Source organism: Schistocerca serialis, chromosome 9, assembly GCF_023864345.2.
Source record: "Schistocerca serialis cubense isolate TAMUIC-IGC-003099 chromosome 9, iqSchSeri2.2, whole genome shotgun sequence".
Classification (NCBI taxonomy): domain Eukaryota; kingdom Metazoa; phylum Arthropoda; class Insecta; order Orthoptera; family Acrididae; genus Schistocerca; species Schistocerca serialis.
In genome coordinates, this window is record NC_064646.1 from 318,369,090 (window position 1) to 318,390,206 (window position 21,117).

Below are 21,117 nucleotides of genomic sequence, written 5' to 3' on the forward strand. Positions count from 1 at the left end.
ACAAGTGTCGTTCTTTGTAGTTTTTTCGTTTGACGCTTATTTCGTGAGGTATTTGGCCCGGTCACGATCAATGGACCACCCTGTATATTCGACAGTTTATGTACGAGGTGCATTCAAGTTCTAAGGCCTCCGATTTATTTTCTCCGGACTGGAAAGAGATAGAAACATCCACATTGTTTTAAAATGAGGCCGCGTTCATTGTCAATACGTCCCAGAGATGGCAGTACCATATGGCAGATGGAATTTTACCGCCAGCAGCGAGAATGAGAACTGTTTTAAATACTTAAAATGGCGACGTTTTCCTTACTGGAACAGCGTGCAATCATTCGTTTTCTGAATTTGCGTGGTGTGAAACCAATTGAAATTCATTGACAGTTGGAGGAGACATGTGGTGATGGAGTTACGGATGTGTCGGAAGTGCGTTCGTGGGTGTGACAGTTTAATGAAGGCAGAACATCGTGTGACAACAAACCAAAACAACCTCGGGCTCGCACAAGCCGGTCTGAGGACATGATCGAGAAAGTGGAGAGAATTGTTTTGGGGGATTGCCGAATGACTGTTGAACAGATCGCCTCCAGAGTTGGCATTTCTGTGGGTTCTGTGCACACAATCCTGCATGACGACCTGAAAATGCGAAAAGTGTCATCTAGGTGGGTGCCACGAATGCTGACGGACGACCACACGGCTGCCCGTGTGGCATTTTGCTGAGCAATGTTGACGCGCAACGACAGCATGAATGGGACTCTCTTTTCGTCGGTTGTAACAATGGATGAGACGTGGATGCCATTTTTCAATGCAGAAACAAATCGCCAGTCAGCTCAATGGAAGCACACAGATTCACCGCCACCAAAAAAATTTCGGATAACCGCCAGTGCTGAAAAAATGATGGTGTCCATGTTCTGGGACAACGAGGGTATAATCCTTACCCATTGCGTTCCAAAGGGCACTACGGTAACAGGTGCATCCTACTAAAATGTTTTGAAGAACAAATTCCTTCCTGCACTGCAACAAAAACGTCCGGGAAGGGCTGCGCGTGTGCTGTTTCACCAAGACAACGCACCAGCACATCGAGCTAAAGTTACGCAACAGTTTCTTCGTGATAACAACTTTGAAGTGATTCCTCATGCTCCCTACTCATCTGACCTGGCTCCTAGTAACTTTTGGCTTTTTCCAACAATGAAAGACACTCTCCGTGGCCGCACATTCACCAGCCGTGCTGCTATTGCCTCCGCGATTTTCCAGTGGTCAAAACAGACTCCTAAAGAAGCCTTCGCCGCTGCCATGGAATCATGGCGTCAGCGTTGTGAAAAATGTGTACGTCTGCAGGGCGATTACGTCGAGAAGTAACGCCAATTTCATCGATTTCGGGAGAGTAGTTAATTAGAAAAAAAATCGGAGGCCTTAGAACTTGAATGCACCTCGTAGTCACGGTCGTCGGCACCTCCCACCGTGCTCCAAGGTCACAGACTGAAGCGCGCAGTCTTGACGCGACGTGACGCCTGCAGGTAGGAGGGGGAGGAAGTTCCACCGCGGCGGCCGATGCCTTCTCCACGAAACGAGGCCCCGGGGTGCCGTTTAATTCGGGCTGCCTCCGCCCTCTTTACTGCAGGACCAGCCGGCCGTGGCCTGCCACTCTGCCACGATTGGCAGCCTGGGACTCCGAAATTCGGCAGGCGTCCACCGGCTGGCTGCCTGCCTCCTGCCCCAGGCTCCCCGCTGACGTCACGGTCCAGGCTGACGGTACGGTTAACTCAGACCAGGCTTGGAATAAATTTGCTAAATGACAAACAGGCTTTATTTCGCGTATCTGAATAGAACAGTGCGACGATTTAAATCTAGCTGTGGCTGTCGAAAAATTCTAACATCTGGCCCCCTCCTACCCGCAGGCGTCACGTCGCGTCAAGACGGCGCGCTTCACTCTGTGACCTTGGAGCACGGTGGGAGGTGCCGCATCAGCGAGGAGGAATTCTACGACTTAAACGAAAATTATTAGGCGTGTTTCTACATCTGAAGAATGTTACTTATTCAGATTTCCCTTCAGTCGCGTAAGAGTGTCGCTAGTAGTGGCGCTATGAGGATGCAAATCGGGTTTTCCTTAAATACGAACTGTAACGATCCTGAGAGTTAGTTACCTTTGAGACTGGACATGGTGAGTTGATGCCTTGGCAGAAATGCTTTTAACACAACTAAGACACCATTATCAACGCCTCGCCGAGTTAGGACGAGGTCGTGTAATAGAACTACGAGAAGCTGAATGCTCCTTCAGCAATGTAGCCACTGTACATGACGGTGGTCACGAGAATGTACAGTCGCAAGAAGACAGGGCTCCGGGCGCCCACGTGGCACTACCGAGAGGGATGCAGCAGCAATTAGGTCTGCAGGTAGCACCACAGTGACAAAACGAGCTGTTACAAATCGATTAATGCAAGGACAGCTCCGAGCCAGACCCCTGTAGTGTGCATGCCACTGACCCCAAACCACAGCCATCTACGATTTCAATAGTGTCAATCGAGAGCTCGTTGGAGGCCAAAGTGGTGATCTATTGTGTTTTCTGATGAAAGCTGGTTCTGCCTCGGTGCTACTGATGGCCGTGTTCTGGTTATAAGGAGGCTAGCTAAGGGCCTGCAACCAACCTGTCAGCATGCTACACACACTTGACCTACACCTTGACTTAATGGTCTGGGTTGCAATTTCGTATGACAGCAGGAGCACCGTCACGGCTATTCCACGCACAATGACTGGAAAACTGTACGTCAGTCTGGTGTTTCGATGTGATGTGCTGCCCTACATCAACAGCGTTCCAGGGCGTGTTTTCCAATAGGATACAGCTCGCCCAACTTGCACTCCATAGAGTGTCGACATGTTGCCTTGGATTCCTCGATCACGATATTTGTCTTGAACCGTTCACATATGGAACGACATTGGAGGACAACTCCAGCGCCATCCATAACGGGCATTAACAGTCTCTGACCAAGTGCAACAGGCATGAAACTCCTTCCCACAAACTGACATTTTGCACCTGTGCAACACGAAGCATAAACGTTTGCATGCTTGCATTCAATATTCTGGCTTTTACACCGGTTATTAATATGTCAGCATTTCACATTTGCAATGAGTTATATCGCGCTTATATTAACCTGTGGTCTTGCAGTGTTAATCACTTACGTATGTCACTTCGACTAATGTATTCCCGAAATTTCGTTACACTTCATCAATAATTTTTTGGTGTTATGATTCTTTTCCGTCAGTGTAGTTAAATTCATAGAAGAAAGACCAGAAACATTTCATTTCCATACCAAAATTTGCCAAGGAGATGGACTATGTCCACTTCTATTTCCTATAGTTCTGGAAAAACGTATGAGGATAAGGGAACAGGAAATTAAGGGAATTCAACTCGGGATTTGCAAAGAGTAGAGAATCAATTGAAAGTGTCTGCATTTCACAGACAATCTTGCCATTCTAACCATCAATAGAGAAGTAAGTAAACTTGCAATGTAGAAGCTTCACGAAATCTAGAAAAGTGTCCTACAAATTTCTTACCAGAAAACTCAATACATGGAAAAGCAAGCCTGTACATAATCTCCCCATTACATCTCGGTAAGGGAAAGTGGTATAAGTTATGCACTTCAAATGTCTAGGAGAGGCCATCGAACTGTCAGCACTTAAAACAGTAGCCAATCAATAAAGAATCCCACTTAAAATCAGTACCATGAAATGTCTATTTCTGTCAACGGAAAACTGAGGTATTACAGCACAGTAGTTCTATCAGAAGCACCGTACGCTGCAGAAACTACAGTGATTCATGGTTATACGAAATAAGGGAGACTGAAAAGCAGGAAAGGAAAAGCTTAGCGAAAATATTCGGACCAGCCTTTCTTGAAGCAATTTCGATAAAGAAGCCATCAAGAGAGATCTACAAAAAACAAAGGACACCGTAAAAAAGAAAAGGACGAAGTTTCGCGGAGATATCTACAGGATACGTGATTGTAATTCTGTCAGAGATAGCAAAGGACTTGGAAGAGAAGTTGAAAGGAATGGACACTGTCTTGAAAGTAGGATATAAGATACACAGCGACTAAAGCAAAACGAGGATAATGGAATGTGGTCGAATTAAATCAGGTGATGCTGAGGGAATTAGATTAGGGAATGAGACTCTTAAAGTAGTAGATTAGTTTAGCTATTTGGGTAACAAAATAACTGAAGACGGTCGAAGTAGAGGGTGTATAAAATGTAGATTGACAATGGCAAGAAAAGTGTTTCTGACGAAGAGAAATTTGTTAACATCAAGGATAAATTTAAGTGTCAGGAAGTCCGTTATGGAAGTATTTGTATGGAATGCAGCCATGTATGGAAGTGAAACAAGGACGATAAATAGTTTAGACAAGAGGAGAATAGAAGCTTTTGACATGTGGTGCTACAACAGAATGCTGAAGATTACATGGGTAGAGGTACTGAACAGAACTGGGCATAAAATAAATTTGTGGCACCAACCTGACAAGAAGGGATCGGTTGGTAGGAGACATTCTGAGACATCAAGGGATTACCAACTTAGCACTGGTGGGAGGTATGTGTGGGTGGGGGGGGGGGGGAGGGGGGTAAAAACTGTTGAGGGAGACTGAGAAATGATTGCAGTAAGCAGATTCAGAAGGATGTTGACTGCACTAGTTACTCGGAGATGAAGAGGTTTGCACAGGATAGAGTAGCATGGAGAGCTGCAACAAACCAGTCTTCGGACTGAAGATCAGAATAACATTAGTAGGATGAACAAGAACAGGCTCAGAAGGCAAATCTTTGTTACCGCAAACACTATCAAAAACAAGGCAAAATGCATCACTGAAAAAAACCGGAAATTACACAAAACAAAATAAACAATCGAGAACAGTTCAGAAACATCATAAACATAGAAACAAAAAACACCGCAAGAAAATTTGGGAAAAACACTAATATAATAGATACACACGTTCATGAGGCAGGATTGTGTATATAATTTATATATATTGTAAGGTGTATGCTTCGCCGGCGATGGGCGAGGCATGACAGAATCTCTGACCAGAGAGTAGTTTATTGTTAGTTGTTGCTTGTCGCTAGTCTGCGCTAGTCTGAGCGAGTCGACAGTAGAAGTCAGTCTGCAGTAGTAGTCAGTAGTCTACAGTAGTAGTCGGTCGGCTTTAGTAGCGAGTGGACGGTAGTAGTCTGCGCGAGTCGACAGTAGAAGTCAGTCTGCGCTTGTCTGCGCGAGTCTGCAGTAGTAGTCAGTCGGATACAGTAGTCGGTCGGCTTTAGTAGCGAATGGACAGGAGTAGTCTGCGGGAGTCGGCATGCGTCGGCTGTATGCTCTGGTCGCGACTCTGGCCAGGACTCTGCAGGATGAGTATTGTTGTAGAAGGTAAAGAAGCAGCCTTGCGCATATTTAATAATGTATGTTAATTGTAATTTAATTTGTTCAAAAGAAATGCCCCAATAATAATTTTTTTATAAAGTAACTCTTTTAAAGAAAAACATTCATTTCAGTTTAAAGAATTTTTCCACTCTTTTGAAGAAAAAGCATTCCTTTCAATTTAAAGAATATTCCCTATGCATTCCTTCCAAGAATCAAAAAATATATATATATATACGCCAGCGTTGCACGAAGCTGTGTCGATAAATAAGAGCAGAAATAGTTGCAGTTTTTATTGAGGTAAGAATTTTTCTTTTGTTATTCAGAATACAGGGCCGAAGGTCAGCGCTGCTGTCCTTATAAAATTTACCAGATATTATTATTTCTGTTGAGAGGTTACATTTGGTTCATAGATCATTATTTAATTCATATTATTGTGTGGTTTATGGTCAATTACCATTCCTTTTAATTCTGTGGGGAGTTTACGCTTGGCACCATTTTGCATTATTATTAAACATTATTTTTGTTGGGAGGTTACACTTGACTCCATTTTCATTTTTAACCAAATTTCGTGTGGAGAGGTTACAATATTTCGTGGAAATTGTCTGAATTACGATAAACTTTGTCCCCCACCACAGTAAAAACATTGCCACTGCCACGCAGTATTACAGCCGCCATAAATCTAGAGAGTAACAAAAGAAGTGGTCTAGTGGTAAAGTACGTGCCTGGAAAGAGAAAAGTTGCGGGATCGATTGTCTGCCGAACGATTGTTTTTCACGCTACCTTCTAACCTGGCATTCACCCCTCAACGATGTGGAGATTCGGCAGAAACGAAACGTTGTTAGAATTAGTCGCTATACTGTAGACTCTCCCCGATTGGATAATTGTGTAGTGACACTCACGTCGTCTAAGAGACGTTCAGCTGATTGGTATCGTTTAACATCATTTGCATAGCGAAGAAGCACATGGATCTATGTTTTATGCAAAAATAATACGTTTTCCAAAAAACATATTTACATAAGAAAGTTAGTGTTTGAATGGCGAAAAAGACTGCCTTAAAAATCTACGACAAAGGAGTGCGGTAATGAGTCTCAACAATGAGTCAGTGCATACTAACAAGGGAACCTCCCCATCGCACCCCCCTCAGATTTAGTTATAAGTTGGCACAGTGGATAGGTCTTGAAAAACTGAACACAGATCAATCGAGAAAACAGGAAGAAGTTGTGTGGAAATATGAAAAAATAAGCAAAATATACAAACTGAGTAGTCCATGCGAAGATAGGATGATCTGAGCTCAGGAGCGCCACGGCCCCGTGGTTAGCGTGAGCATCTGCGGAACGAGAGGTCCTTGGTTCAAGTCCTCCTTCGATCGTGAAATTTCATTTTCAGTCAATTATCGAAGTTCAGGCACTCACACATAATCAAGTTCGCTCTCCAAAATTCTAGGACATGTTCAGATTTGCTTGGACATATGCAGAATTTGACGGTCTAATATACGGAAAAATTTGAAAACGTTAAAAACATATGTTTTGACAGAGCACAGGGAAAACTGTGCGACTGTGAAACTGTTGCATTCATTTGATGCAGTTTATGTGACAAACTCTTATGTTTTCATCACTTTTTTGGGAGTAATTCTCACATCCACAAGAAAACCTAAATCGGGTAATGTAGAAGAATCTTTTTACCCATTCGCCAAGTGTACAAGTTAGGTGGGTCGACAACATATTCCTGTCATGTGACGCACATGCCCTCACCAGTGTCGTATAGAATATATCAGACGTGTTTTCCTGTGGAGGAATCGGTTGACCTATGACCTTGCGATCAAATGTTTTCGGTTCCCATTGGAGAGGCACATCCTTTCTTCTACTAATCGCACGGTTTTGCGGTGCGGTCGCTAAACAAAGTCACTAAACTTATTACAGTGAACAGAGACGTCAATGAACAAATGGACAGATCATAACTTTGCGAAAATAAAGAAAAATTTTTCACTTGCGGAGAGACCTGAACCAAGGACCTCTCGTTCCAGAGCTGCTCACGCTAGCCACGGGACCACGGCGCTGCTCAGTTCAGATCACCCTTGCTGTTGCCTATTTTCGCATGGACTACTCAGTTTGCATATTTGCTTACTTTTTCATAGTTCCACACAACGTCTTCCTGTTTTCTCGATTGATCTGTGTTCAGTTTTTCAAGATCTATCCACTGTGCCAACTTATAACTAAATCTGAGGGGGATGCGATGGGGAGGTTCCCTTGTAAGCTTCACGACATGAATGCCGTCATGGGCTACAGGCTACATACAGGGTGATAATTGTTAAACTGTATATAAAAATTTTAATTAGTTACAAACTATGGCGTGTACACACTTTATTCAACGTGTAAACGTCACTACGGATATTCAGATTTAGATTATGACATGTTCTATATCCCTGCCATCATTGGTGATGATGTGCAGACGAATAGCGAAATTCTGAATGACCCGCTGAAGTGTCGGAATGTCGATCCTGTCGATGACCTCTCGAATGGCTGTTTTCAGCTCAGCAATGGCTTTGAGGTTATTGCTCTGCGCCTTGTCTTTAATGTAGCCACACAAAAAGGAGTCGTATATGTTCAGATACGGAAATATGGCAATAAACCGAGGCCCATGCCAGTGGCCTCTGGGTACCCCAAAGCCGGAACACGGTCCCCAAAGTGCTCCTCCAGGACATCAAACAATCTCCTGCTTCGATGGGGTCGAGCTCCGTCTTGCAAGAACCACATATTGTCGAAATCAGGGTCACTTTGGATAAAGGGGAGGAAATCATCTTCCAAAACTTTCACATACCGTTCGGTAGTCATCATTCCATCAAGGAATATCGCACCAATTCTTCCGTCACTGAACATTGCACGCCACACAGTCACCTGCTGAGATTCTTCGATAGCGAAACGCAGATTCTCAGTCTCCCCAATGCGCTAATTTTTCTTATTGACGAACCCATACAAATGAACGTGGACTTCGTTGCTAAACCAAACCATGCATCACATACTAACTCCCATCATGTCCCGCGGCCAATCGTGGAGTTTGAACGCACTAACGCAAATCGTTCAGAAATTATGACGATTTTATTTCATATCGTTCAATAATTGTCATCCTGTATTTATATCAAGCGTGTTTCTACTTGTGTTTCTCATTTCATTTTCTTGTGGCCCTCAGACAAGATCTATTCAGCCAGCCTACGATACATGATATGTTGTTGTTGTTGTGGTCTTCAGTCCTGAGACTGGTTTGATGCAGCTCTCCATGCTACTCTATCCTGTGCAAGCTTTTTCATCTCCCAGTACCTACTGCAACCTACATCCTTCTGAATCTGCTTAGTGTATTCATCTCTTGGTCTCCCCCTACGATTTTTACCCTCCACGCTGCCCTCCAATACTAAATTGGTGATCCCTTGATGCCTCAGAACATGTCCTACCAACCGATCCCTTCTTCTGGTCAAGTTGTGCCACAAACTTCTCTTCTCCCCAATCCTATTCAATACTTCCTCATTAGTTATGTGATCTACCCATCTAATCTTCAGCATTCTTCTGTAGCACCACATTTCGAAAGCTTTTATTCTCTTCTTGTCCAAACTATTTATCGTCCATGTTTCACTTCCATACATGGCTACACTCCATACGAATACTTTCAGAAATGACTTCCTGACACTTAAATCAATGCTGGATGTTAACAAATTTCTCTTCTTCAGAAACGCTTTCCTTGCCATTGCCAGCCTACATTTTATATCCTCTCTACTTCGACCATCATCAGTTATTTTGCTCCCCAAATAGCAAAACTCATTTACTACTTTAAGTGCCTCATTTCCTAATATAATTCCCTCAGCATCACCCGACTTAATTAGACTACATTCCATTATCCTTGTTTTGCTTTTGTTGATGTTCATCTTATATCCTCCTTTCAAGACACTGTCCATTCCATTCAACTGCTCTTCCAAGTCCTTTGCTGTCTCAGACAGAATTACAATGTCATCGGCGAACCTCAAAGTTTTTATTTCTTCTCCATGAATTTTAATACCTACTCCGAATTTTTCTTTTGTTTCCTTTACTGCTTGCTCAATATACAGATTGAACAACATCGGGGAGAGGCTACAACCCTGTCTTACTCCCTTCCCAACCACTGCTTCCCTTTCATGTCCCTCGACTCTTATAACTGCCATCTGGTTTCTGTACAAATTGTTAATAGCCTTTCGCTCCCTGTATTTTACCCCTGCCACCTTTAGAATTTGAAAGAGAGTATTCCAGTCAACATTGTCAAAAGCTTTCTCTAAGTCTACAAATGCTAGAAACGTAGGTTTGCCTTTCCTTAATCTTTCTTCTAAGATAAGTCGTAAGGTCAGTATTGCCTCACGTGTTCCAGTGTTTCTACAGAATCCAAACTGATCTTCCCCGAGGTTGGCTTCTACTAGTTTTTCCATTCGTCTGTAAAGAATTCGTGTTAGTATTTTGCAGCTGTGACTTATTAAGCTGATAGTTCGGTAATTTTCACATCTGTCAACACCTGCTTTCTTTGGGATTGGAATTATTATATTCTTCTTGAAGTCTGAGGGTATTTCGCCTGTTTCATGCATCTTGCTCACCAGATGGTAGAGTTTTGTCAGGACTGGCTCTCCCACGGCCGTCAGTAGTTCCAATGGAATATTGTCTACTCCGGGGGCCTTGTTTCGACTCAGGTCTTTCAGTGCTCTGTCAAACTCTTCACGCAGTATCGTATCTCCCATTTCATCTTCATCTACATCCTCTTCCATTTCCATAATATTGTCCTCAAGTACATCGCCCTTGTATAGACCCTCTATATACTCCTTCCACCTTTCTGCTTTCCCTTCTTTGCTTAGAACTGGGTTTCCATCTGAGCTCTTGATATTCATACAAGTTGTTCTCTTATCTCCAAAGGTCTCTTTAATTTTCCTGTAGGCGGTATCTATCTTACCCCTAGTGAGATAGGCCTCTACATCCTTACATTTGTCCTCTAGCCATCCCTGCTTAGCCATTTTGCACTTCCTGTCGATCTCATTTTTGAGACGTTTGTATTCCTTTTTGCCTGTTTCTCTTACTGCATTTTTATATTTTCTCCTTTCATCAATTAAATTCAATATTTCTTCTGTTACCCAAGGATTTCTACTAGCCCTCGTCTTTTTACCTACTTGATCCTCTGCTGCCTTCACTACTTCATCCCTCAAAGCTACCCATTCTTCTTCTACTGTATTTATTTCCCCCATTCCTGTCAATTGCTCCCTTATGCTCTCCCTGAACCTCTGTACAACCTCTGGTTCTTTTAGTTTATCCAGGTCCCATCTCCTTAAATTCCCACCTTTTTGCAGTTTCTTCAGTTTTAATCTACAGGTCATAACCAATAGATTGTGGTCAGAGTCCACATCTGCCCCTGGAAATGTCTTACAATTTAAAACCTGGTTCCTAAATCTCTGTCTTACCATTATATAATCTATCTGATACCTTTTAGTATCTCCAGGGTTCTTCCATGTATACAACCTTCTTTCATGATTCTTAAACCAAGTGTTAGTTATGATTATGTTGTGCTCTGTGCAAAATTCTACCAGGCGGCTTCCTCTTTCATTTCTGTCCCCCAATCCATATTCACCTACTATGTTTCCTTCTCTCCCTTTTCCTACACTCGAATTCCAGTCACCCATGAGTATTAAATTTTCGTCTCCCTTCACAATCTGAATAATTTCTTTTATTTCATCATACATTTCTTCAATTTCTTCGTCATCTGCAGAGCTAGTTGGCATATAAACTTGTACTACTGTAGTAGGTGTGGGCTTCGTATCTATCTTGGCCACAATAATGCGTTCACTATGCTGTTTATAGTAGCTTACCCGCATTCCTATTTTCCTATTCATTATTAAACCTACTCCTGCATTACCCCTATTTGATTTTGTGTTTATAACCCTGTAGTCGCCTGACCAGAAGTCTTGTTCCTCCTGCCACCGAACTTCACTAATTCCCACTATATCTAACTTCTACCTATTCATTTCCCTTTTTAAATTTTCTAACCTACCTGCCCGTTTAAGGGATCTGACATTCAACGCTCCGATCCGTAGAACGCCAGTTTTCTTTCTCCTGATAACGACATCCTCTTGAGTAGTCCCCGCCCGGAGATCCGAATGGGGGACTATATTACCTCCGGAATATTTTACCAAAGAGGACGCCATCATCATGTAATCATACAGTAAAGCTGCATGCCCTCGGGAAAAATTACGGCTGTAGTTCCCCCTTGCTTTCAGCCGTTCGCAGTACCAGCACAGCAAGGCCGTTTTGGTTATTGTTACAAGGCCAGATCAGTCAATCATCCAGACTGTTGCCCTTGCAACTACTGAAAAGGCTGCTGCCCCTCTTCAGGAACCACACGTTTGTCTGGCCTCTCAACAGATATCCCTCCGTTGTGGTTGCACCTACGGTACGGCTATCTGTATCGCTGAGACACGCAAGCCTCCCCACCAACGGCAAGGTCCATGGTTCATGGGGGGGAATACATGATATGCTGCAAATTAAAATCTAGCCTATAGTTAATCACACACACACACGCACACACACACGCATACACATACACATAGGACTCGCATAGAATATTTATATTTGTAGTAGACAGATTAATTACATCATGATGTATTCCCATAGTTGCCCAAGATACAAATAACGTTCATGCCTCCTGAGAAATTGTGTGGCGTGCGCTGCTTACAACATTTAAGTTAAATGCCACTATGCGGGACAAAGAAATGGTCCACCCGGCACGACGAACCCTAACATGAAATTTTTCGTACAAGAAGAGTACATTGTAAGAAATGTTCTATCGAAATTTTAGCTGCTAAGGCGCGTTGTGTTCACTTATTTACTTTCTTTTTTTTACGTTGAAGTTTTTCATTTCTGCAGCACGAATAACAGCTTATAAGAGCCTGGTGCACGAATCAGCGAACAAGCAGACGCAGTCATGACAAGGAAACGCAGCACCACGTAACGCGAAGTGCAAAGTGTGTACATGGGAATTTTAAGCACTTAAACGATACCAAAAAATCTCAAATCTTTAATTTTTTGTGTAACTTGTAGTTCATATCACAACTAAACTGTTGAAGAAGTAATTTTCACACAAGTGACTAGCAGAGAATGACTTTAATATGTTGATATGAAATATTTTATAACAATTTCTGTTGCACATCTTGTGATGAATTTTGTATAGTGTATATTTTACTACCAATGAAATAGTTTCTTGATTATTTCTGGTAATCATTACAAAAATGAAGAATGTGTATTGGACGACGAAACTAACCTCTTTTTCTTCATCAGGTACACACAGGAAAGAAAAAATTATTATATTTAGACGAGTCATAATAATTACTAGTTTTCTTAAGACAGAATGAGGATGGAGTAAGAAATGGTAGGGCAGTTTGCTTAGCATATTGTGCTACGAACCAGGCATATTTTGCCAAAATCGTAAACCACCCTGAGGTACAAGTTATTGAAGTTTAACAGAACTATTCCGTTGGTAAACCTGAAGTGACAAAAAAATACCATAATTTATATTCCCCTACAACACTTTAAAAATGACTTAGTGTGTCAAAAAACGTATTTATCGAGAAGCTCTATTTTTTCATCGTCTCCATGCAGGAAGATGTGATGTTATGTCCAGGCCAAAAGTACAACAGAAGCTATGAGTTATTTTCTTCAGCTGGTAAGAAGACGTTTCAAATGTAATATCGAAAACGTATGTTTCCAGATCTTACTGCGTCGAGTACCATATAATTGAACTAACAGCCTTTTTGCTTAAATTTTTGGTGCTAATTTGTCTTGAGGTTCCTGAAACCAGGTTTAAACCAGCGGAAACAGTAATCTACTGATAGTTACCACTGGCATTGTTTTATAATCATGTGTCACAGCATTCATCGACCGCAGAGGCGACTTTCTCTTTCTTTCGCCCGGAATGATAAAGTGCGGTTTGCTCGCAGTTCTTACACGAAACGTGACTGATTGGCTTTATGTACAGCATTTTAGGGGATAACAAGTAGCGTCGGCTTCACGTCAAATTCAAATTTCTCTATAGTTTCACCCATTAATCACATCTTCTCTACACGTTTACTTCGTAATTTTGTGTCTTGCTTTTCCGTACAACTTCCTGAATCTGTTGAACTAGGCCGAAGAAACCACGAAATCAATAATATTAAGCTCATTAGCGATTCAAATGGTCCAGCAATGTAGATTCTCTGAAATGGTGCATTGACTGCCACGAGCAGTTCTAAACTTTTCAAATAATTTTTCTTACACAATTATGCGAGTTTCATTTTAGGATGTATTTCGTGCGTCGTGTAAATCTTTGTCCCATTTACGGAACTCACGTACAGATAGTACAAAATGGAATCGGCTTTGTGTGTTACTTAAATTTAAGCCTTTTCTCCTTTTTTGGTTTAACCAACGGGCCTATAGCCTTACCTTTTACACAGAAAGCTATTACCGCACATGTTTTCTTTGGTACTGCGTTTTAGTTCTGGACTTTCATTAGCACAACAATCATTCTCGAACCACAATTACCGAGCGAGATGGCGCAGGGGTTAGCACACTGAACTCGCATTCGCGAGAACGACTGTTCAAATTCGCGTCCGACCATCCTGAAAATTGAAATTTGTGGTAAGGTCTTATGGGACCAAACTGCTGAGGTCATCGCTCAATAAGCTTACGCACTACTTGAATCTAACTTAAACTAGCTTATGCTAAGGACGACACACATATCCACGCCCGAGGGAGGACTCGAACCTCGCCGCCCTTTTGTGACCGAGCGGTTCTAGGCACTTCAGTCCGGAACCGCGCTACTGCTACGGTCTCAAGTTCGAATCCTGCCTGCGGCATGGATGTGTGTGATGTCCTTAGGTTAGTTATGATTAAGTAGTTCTATGTCTAAGGGTCTGATGACCTCAGATCTTAAGTCCCATAATGTTCAGAGCTATTTGAACCACTTGAATTCGAACCTCCGACGGGGGAAGCCGAGCGGACCGTGATAAGACGCCCTAGACCGCGCGGCTAACCCGCGCGCCCCGGCCATCCTGATTTAGGTTTTCCGTGATTTCCCTAAATCGCTTCAGGCAAATGCCGGGATGGTTCTTTTGAAAGGGCACGGCCGATTTCCTTCCCCATCCTTCCCTAAACAGAGCTTGCACTCCGTCTCTAACGACCTCATTATCGACGCTACACTAAACACTAACGTCCTCCTCCTCGACCCACAATTCACGGAATCACCAATTATTTCCTGTTTCTTCTAATGGTTTCATATTTTCTAACAAAATGTCATATCATTCTAATGAATGTCCAAGAAGTAAACTAATAAATAATACATATGTAGGTCTTTAGGAGAAGCAGATTATTGCATATCACTTTCTTCGTGTTTCATCATTGCAAAACTGAGAATATTATCTGAATCCCACGTTACGTGAAACTCTTGGACCGACGGAAAGAAAAATTCTATTAGGTAGTATATACGAAGGAACACAAAGAAAGTTAATTCAGTTTTATCGCCATTGTTAATACTTGGTGATACCGCAAATCCAACTGCTAATCATTGTGAATGTTGAATGGGTTACAAATTTAAGTAAATGGTAACTGCGAACCACTGTATCAGAGAAACTATCAAGGGAAACTGAAATTCACTTTCCAGATAAACGACGTTATATGCCGTATTATCTATTTACCGTTGTGCCGTTTTTTTTTTTTTTCTAAGATACTGCAATGAACGTTAGTAGCTATAATTTTGACGTTGTGTTTTGGTGTATTCTTTCCACACAAAATATTTCAGGATAGCTTTCGACATGTTGGATTGGAGAGTGGATTGTTCCCTTGTTAGTTCTACCATTGCGAATCCGAGGCGGTTTGCTAATTGCTCATATATGTAAGGATGCGCACTTTTGCGCCAGTATCTGTAGTATCATTATCGATGCTAAATAGGTAAGTATTTCATAGCATCGAACAAATATCAGAGTATCGGTGTGACAAGTATCTAATGGTCTATGGGCAAATAATAATTGTGCACTACTGCTGTCACGAGAGTGAAAACGTATGCAGAGTCTATCGTAACGATATAATTCTCCCTTCAATTAAATTATCTAGGCACTGGACTTTTTTTTTTCTGGTCTTGGTGGATGCCTCGAGCGTGTAGCGGTGTCATTTGCAGATCAGCACAACGCATAATCCCGGATTCTCGGAAATGACGACTCTGAAAGCCAGTATACTAGTGCGGACAGGCTTCCGCGAGCAGAAAGGGTGCCTAAGGGTTAAGCTTTCACTTTCCTAACTGGTCTCATGCATCGCATCACGACCAGTGTTAACAGTGTCAATATCTTAATCTCTGAGCAGCACTTACATCGAACGTCGTCAGTTATTTGTTGAATGCACTCCAGTCTCTGTCTTCCGTTACAGCTTTTACATTCTACAGCTCCCTCATATACCACAGAAATTGTTCTCTGATGCCTTAACAAATGTCCTTGTCTCTTCTTCTTGTAAGTGCTTCCCACATATTCCATTCTTCGTCGACTGCGCAGTGTACCTCTTCATTTCTTACATTATCAATTCACCTAACCTTTAACATCCTTCTAGAGCATCACATATCAGACGCTTCGATTCTCTCGTTTTTCCGGTTTTCCACAGTTCATTATCAACTTCCATAGAATGCTATATTCCTAACGCACATTCCCAGATCTGGCACGAATGCCCACTTTCTACGTCCTCATCTGCTTTCCGTGTCCTCCTTGACTCGCTTGTCATGTGTTATTTTGTTTCCAATGTAGCAGAATCCTTCGCTTCATTTTCTTCGTGGTAAGCAGTTCTGATGTGGAGTTATTGCTAGTATCATTTCTGCCACTCGTCATTTCTGTCATTGTTCTTCGTATAACTCTTAATATGTATCCTACACTCATTACACAGTTCATTCCATTTAAGAAGTCGCGTAATTCTTTGTCATTTTCACGTGAGGTAGCAATGACGTCATCGAATTATATCACTGCTATCCCTTCACCCAAAATATTAATCCCCTTCTTGAACTTTTCTCTCATTTCCATCATTTCTCCTTTGGTGTATAGATTGAAAAGTGTGGGCGAAAGATTGCATCTCTGTCTTGCACACTTTTTAATCCTATTGCTTCTCCCTTAGCCTTCCACTCTTGTTGTTCCTAATCAGTCTTTATAGATAGTGTACATTACCCGTATTTTCATATAGCTTACACCCATTTTTCGGAGAGTTTCTAACTTGAGACAACTAAATATCTCGAAAACAACATGTAGTACGAAAAAAAATGTTCTATATGAATAGCTAGTATTTATAAAGGAGACATCTGTCTGTATTACAATTGGCCACTTTCCAGCCACCCCTCCTGCGAGGGCGGGGTCTACTTCGTATTTTCAAATGGGGAACCCTCCACCTTTTTTTGCATATTCGGGTTCTGCGCCGAAAAACAAGTACGGTTTACTCAAACCATTGCTTTCCATTCGCAATGTATGACGTCGTAATCAAGTGTGCCTGTTTCCACAATTAAGAATCCACGCATTGGATTCTGCAGTAACTTATTTACAGTGTAAATGTCAACCTTTGTGTCTAACAGTTGATATTTATGTTTCAAATTTACTTTACTGTTGCAAATTTGACTGTAGAGTACAATATGGCTAGCCGTTTCACTGTCTGGTTAGAAGCAATGTTTGGCGTGATCCACCAGCATCGACGTGTGGTGTAATAGTTTTCTGTTTCCATCGGGATGCTTGAAATCGCTGAGTCCCCATGCCTGTCACCGGTGTGTTGCTTGATATCGGTAAATCCCCTTCCTTCTCAGCGTTGTGCTGATTGATGTCGGTGAGTATGCATGGCAACTGACACGTCACTATCAGTTCATGGACAAAAAAATGGCTCTGAGCACTATGGGACTCAACATCTTAGGTCATAAGTCCCCTAGAACTTAGAACTACTTAAACCTAACTAACCTAAGGACATCACACACACCCATGCCCGAGGCAGGATTCGAACCTGCGACCGTAGCAGTCCCGCGGTTCCGGACTGCAGCGCCAGAACCGCTAGACCACCGCGGCCGGCAGTTCATGGACATTTTACCTTATTACTATGGTTGTAGTTTGTATTCCGCCGGTATTCTACACTCATATTTGCAACACTAAAGCAAATTTTGTACGTCAGTTTCAACCATCAGAACGTCAGGATTTACATCGTAAATGAAATGTACAATCAAATGTATGAGCTTTTGATTACAAACATAGCGCCATCTGCCACTAATGAGAAACAATGGGTTCAGGAAATCGTGCTTTTTTTTTAAGCAGAATCCGAATGTGAAGTAAAGAGGGGGAGGGGAGTTCCTTTTTAAAAATGCATAGCTGACCCCGACCATGCAGGAGGGGTCTTTCGGAGGATGCCAGTTACAGCACGGACAGTTGTTCCCCTTATTAAAGTTAACTTTTCAAAATGGTTCAAATGGCTCTGAGCACTATGGGACTAACAGCTGAGGTCATAAGTCCCCTACCGTAGCAGTCGCACGCTTCCATACTGAAGCGCCTAGAACCGCTCGGCCACCATGGCCAGCAGTTAATTTTTCACTCAGAACATTTTTTTTTTTTTTTTTTTTTCGTGCGGTGCATCTTTTTCGAGATATTTAGTTGTCTGGAGTTAAAACAAACACCCTGCATAATGGAAAAACTGACCGAATATGCCAAAGAACCAGGATGAGGTTAGAGCAGCTTCATTTACGACATATTTCAGGAGCGGCATATTTAATCACATTGCACCTAAATTCTGAGGAGAGTAGTTACTGTCCCGATCACGCGAAGACGCGTCTGCCGGGGAGGGAAAACTATAGGTCGCACAAATGAGCATCGTCGTTTTGATTGCTGCTCTCTCGTGGCACTCATTAGCAAAATGTAATTTCCCGATGAGTGGAGGGGGAAGGGAGAGGCGGAGTTTCGGGCGATGAATTGGGCCACGCTGCGGCTGGAACAAAAGTGAATTCCCTCTGCTGCGGCGGGCATTCTTGACTTTTAATTGACCTTTTCCCGAGCGCCTACTGGGGTGGCATTGTGTGCGCCTGACAGTGCAGCGAGTGATGCTGACGTAATGGCGTGGAATCCTCGCGACAGGCCTGCCTCGCATGTGTAATTAGTAGCCGGCGGCGCAGCGTGTGTGCGTGTGCGTGTGCGTGCACGCAGGGCCGTGCGGGGGTGGGGAGGGTGGGCGGTGGTTGGCCCCCTGTGTGACGCGCCAGCCTCGACAATGAACTGTGCCCGCATTCCGCATACACGCCACGTACACACCACGTACGCTCACCACGTTCTGCTGCGATGTCTGTCCCACTTGGGGGTACGTGTCTCCACGTACAGTAACTTGCCTTGGAAGATCCGAATGATTTCGTGCACTATACCTGCTGTTGACATACTACTTCGGAGGATCGTTGTCACTTCACAATATCTCTAGTGTAGCGCCATCCATCGTGCTATGGACTACGTTCAAGTGCAGCAAGGATCATTATACAGTCCAACTCCTTATCTAAGTACTATTTTTTCCCTTCTCTCTTCCCAGTGAAATACGTAAATACCGGGTGATCAAAAAGTCAGTACAAATTTTAAAACTTAATAAACCACGGAATAATGTAGATAGGGAGGTAAAAACTGACACACGTGCTTGGAATGACATGGGTTTTTATTAGAACAAAAGAAAAAAAGAAAAAGAAAAAGTATTGCCAGACGTGTGAAAGATCTCTTGCGCGCATCGTTTGGTGATGATCGTGTGCTCAGCCGCCACTTCCGTCATGCTTGTCCTCCCAGATCCCCAGACCTCAGTCCGTGCCATTATTGGCTTTGGGGTTACCTGAAGTCGCAAGTGTATCGTGATCGACCGACATCTCTAGGGATGCTGAAAGACAATATCCGACGCCAATGCCTCACCATATCTCCGGAGAAGCTTTACAGTGCTGTTCACAACATTATTCCGCGACTACAGCTATTGCTGAGGAATGATGGTGGACATATTGAGCATTTCTTGTAAAGAACATCGTCTTTGCTTTGTCTCACTTTGTTATGCTAATTATTGCTATTCTGATCAGATGAAGCGCCATCTGTCGGACATTTTTTGAACTTTTGTATGTTTTTGGTTCTAATAAAACCCCATGTCATTCCAAGCTTGTTTGTCAATTTGTACCTCTCTATCTGCACTATTCCGTGATTTATTCTGTTTTCAAATTTATACTGACTTTTTGATCGCCCAGTACACTTAGGTGACAGAAATCATGGGACAGCGATATGCACGTATACAGATCACGATAGTATCGCGTACACAAGGTATAAAACGTCAGTGCATTAGTAGAGAAGTCATCTCTTCTCAGGTGATTCATGTGAAAAGGTTTCCGCCATGATTATGGCTGCACGACGGAAACTGACAGACTTTGAACGCGGAGTGGTAGTTGAAGCTGCAAGGGTGGGAAATTCCACTTCGGAGATCAGTTGGGGAATTCGATATTCTGTGATCCACAGTGTCAACAGCGCCGAGAATACTAGATTTCAGGCATTATCTCTCACCAAGGACAGCGCAGTGTCCGATAGCCTTCACTTATCGACCGAAAGCAGCGGCCTATATGTAGATTTGTCAGAGTTAACGGACAAGCAACACTGGATGAAACAACCACAGTAATCAATTTGGAACGTACGACGGACGTATACGTTGGATAGCGCAGTGATATTTGGTGTTAATGGGGTGAGGTTGAAAAAGCCCGATGCCAGTGCCTTTGCTGACAGTACCACATCGCCTGCAGCGTCTATCCTGGACTAGTGACCATGACGATTGGACCCAATACCATTGGAAAATCGTGGCCGGGACAAATGAGTCTCAGTTTGAGTTGGCAAGAGCTGATAGTAAGGTACTAGTGTGGCACAGACACCACGAAATGATAGACCAAATCTATAAGCAAGGCGCTGTGCAAACTGAAGGTGGTTCCAGAGCTGTGTGGGCAGTGTTCACAAGGAATGGACAAGATCTTCTGGTTCAGCTGAACCGGTCCTTGACTGGAAATTGTTATGTTCGGCTACTTGGAGATCATTTGCAGCCATTCATGGACTATACGACTATACGACGATGGAAGTTTTATGAATGATAGTGCGCGTTGTAACTGGGCCACGACAGTTCGCTATTCTGGACAGTTCTATCAAATGATTTGGCCACCCAGATTGCCCGACATGACTTCCATCGAACATTTATGGAACATAATCGAGAGGTCGGCTAGTGCACAAAATCCTGCACGGGCAACATTTTCGCAATTACGAACGGCTATAGAGGCAGTAAGGCTCATTATTTCTGCGGGGGTCTTCAACGACTTGTTGAGTCCATGCCACATCGAGTTGCTGCCGGGCGAAAGAACGTCCAGACAACTTACAGGAATGGAGCGCGTGACGTCGTCGACTACGATTAACATTTCGACAGGAGTACACCTGCCATTCTCAAGGCAAGACGGCAGCAAGTAAGCGCCGTGCAACCAAATGACCGGTGCTACGAGCAGACAGATGGAGCTGAAATGGGATGCCCATTATCACCTATTACTGCCAATTTGTTTATGGAGGATTTCGAGGAACGTGCCTTGGAGTCTGCTCTTTTGAAACCTGTCTTTTTCAGATATTTAGACGATCCTTTTCTTGTTTGGCTTCATGACAGTGAGATTTTGAGCGACTATTTACAATA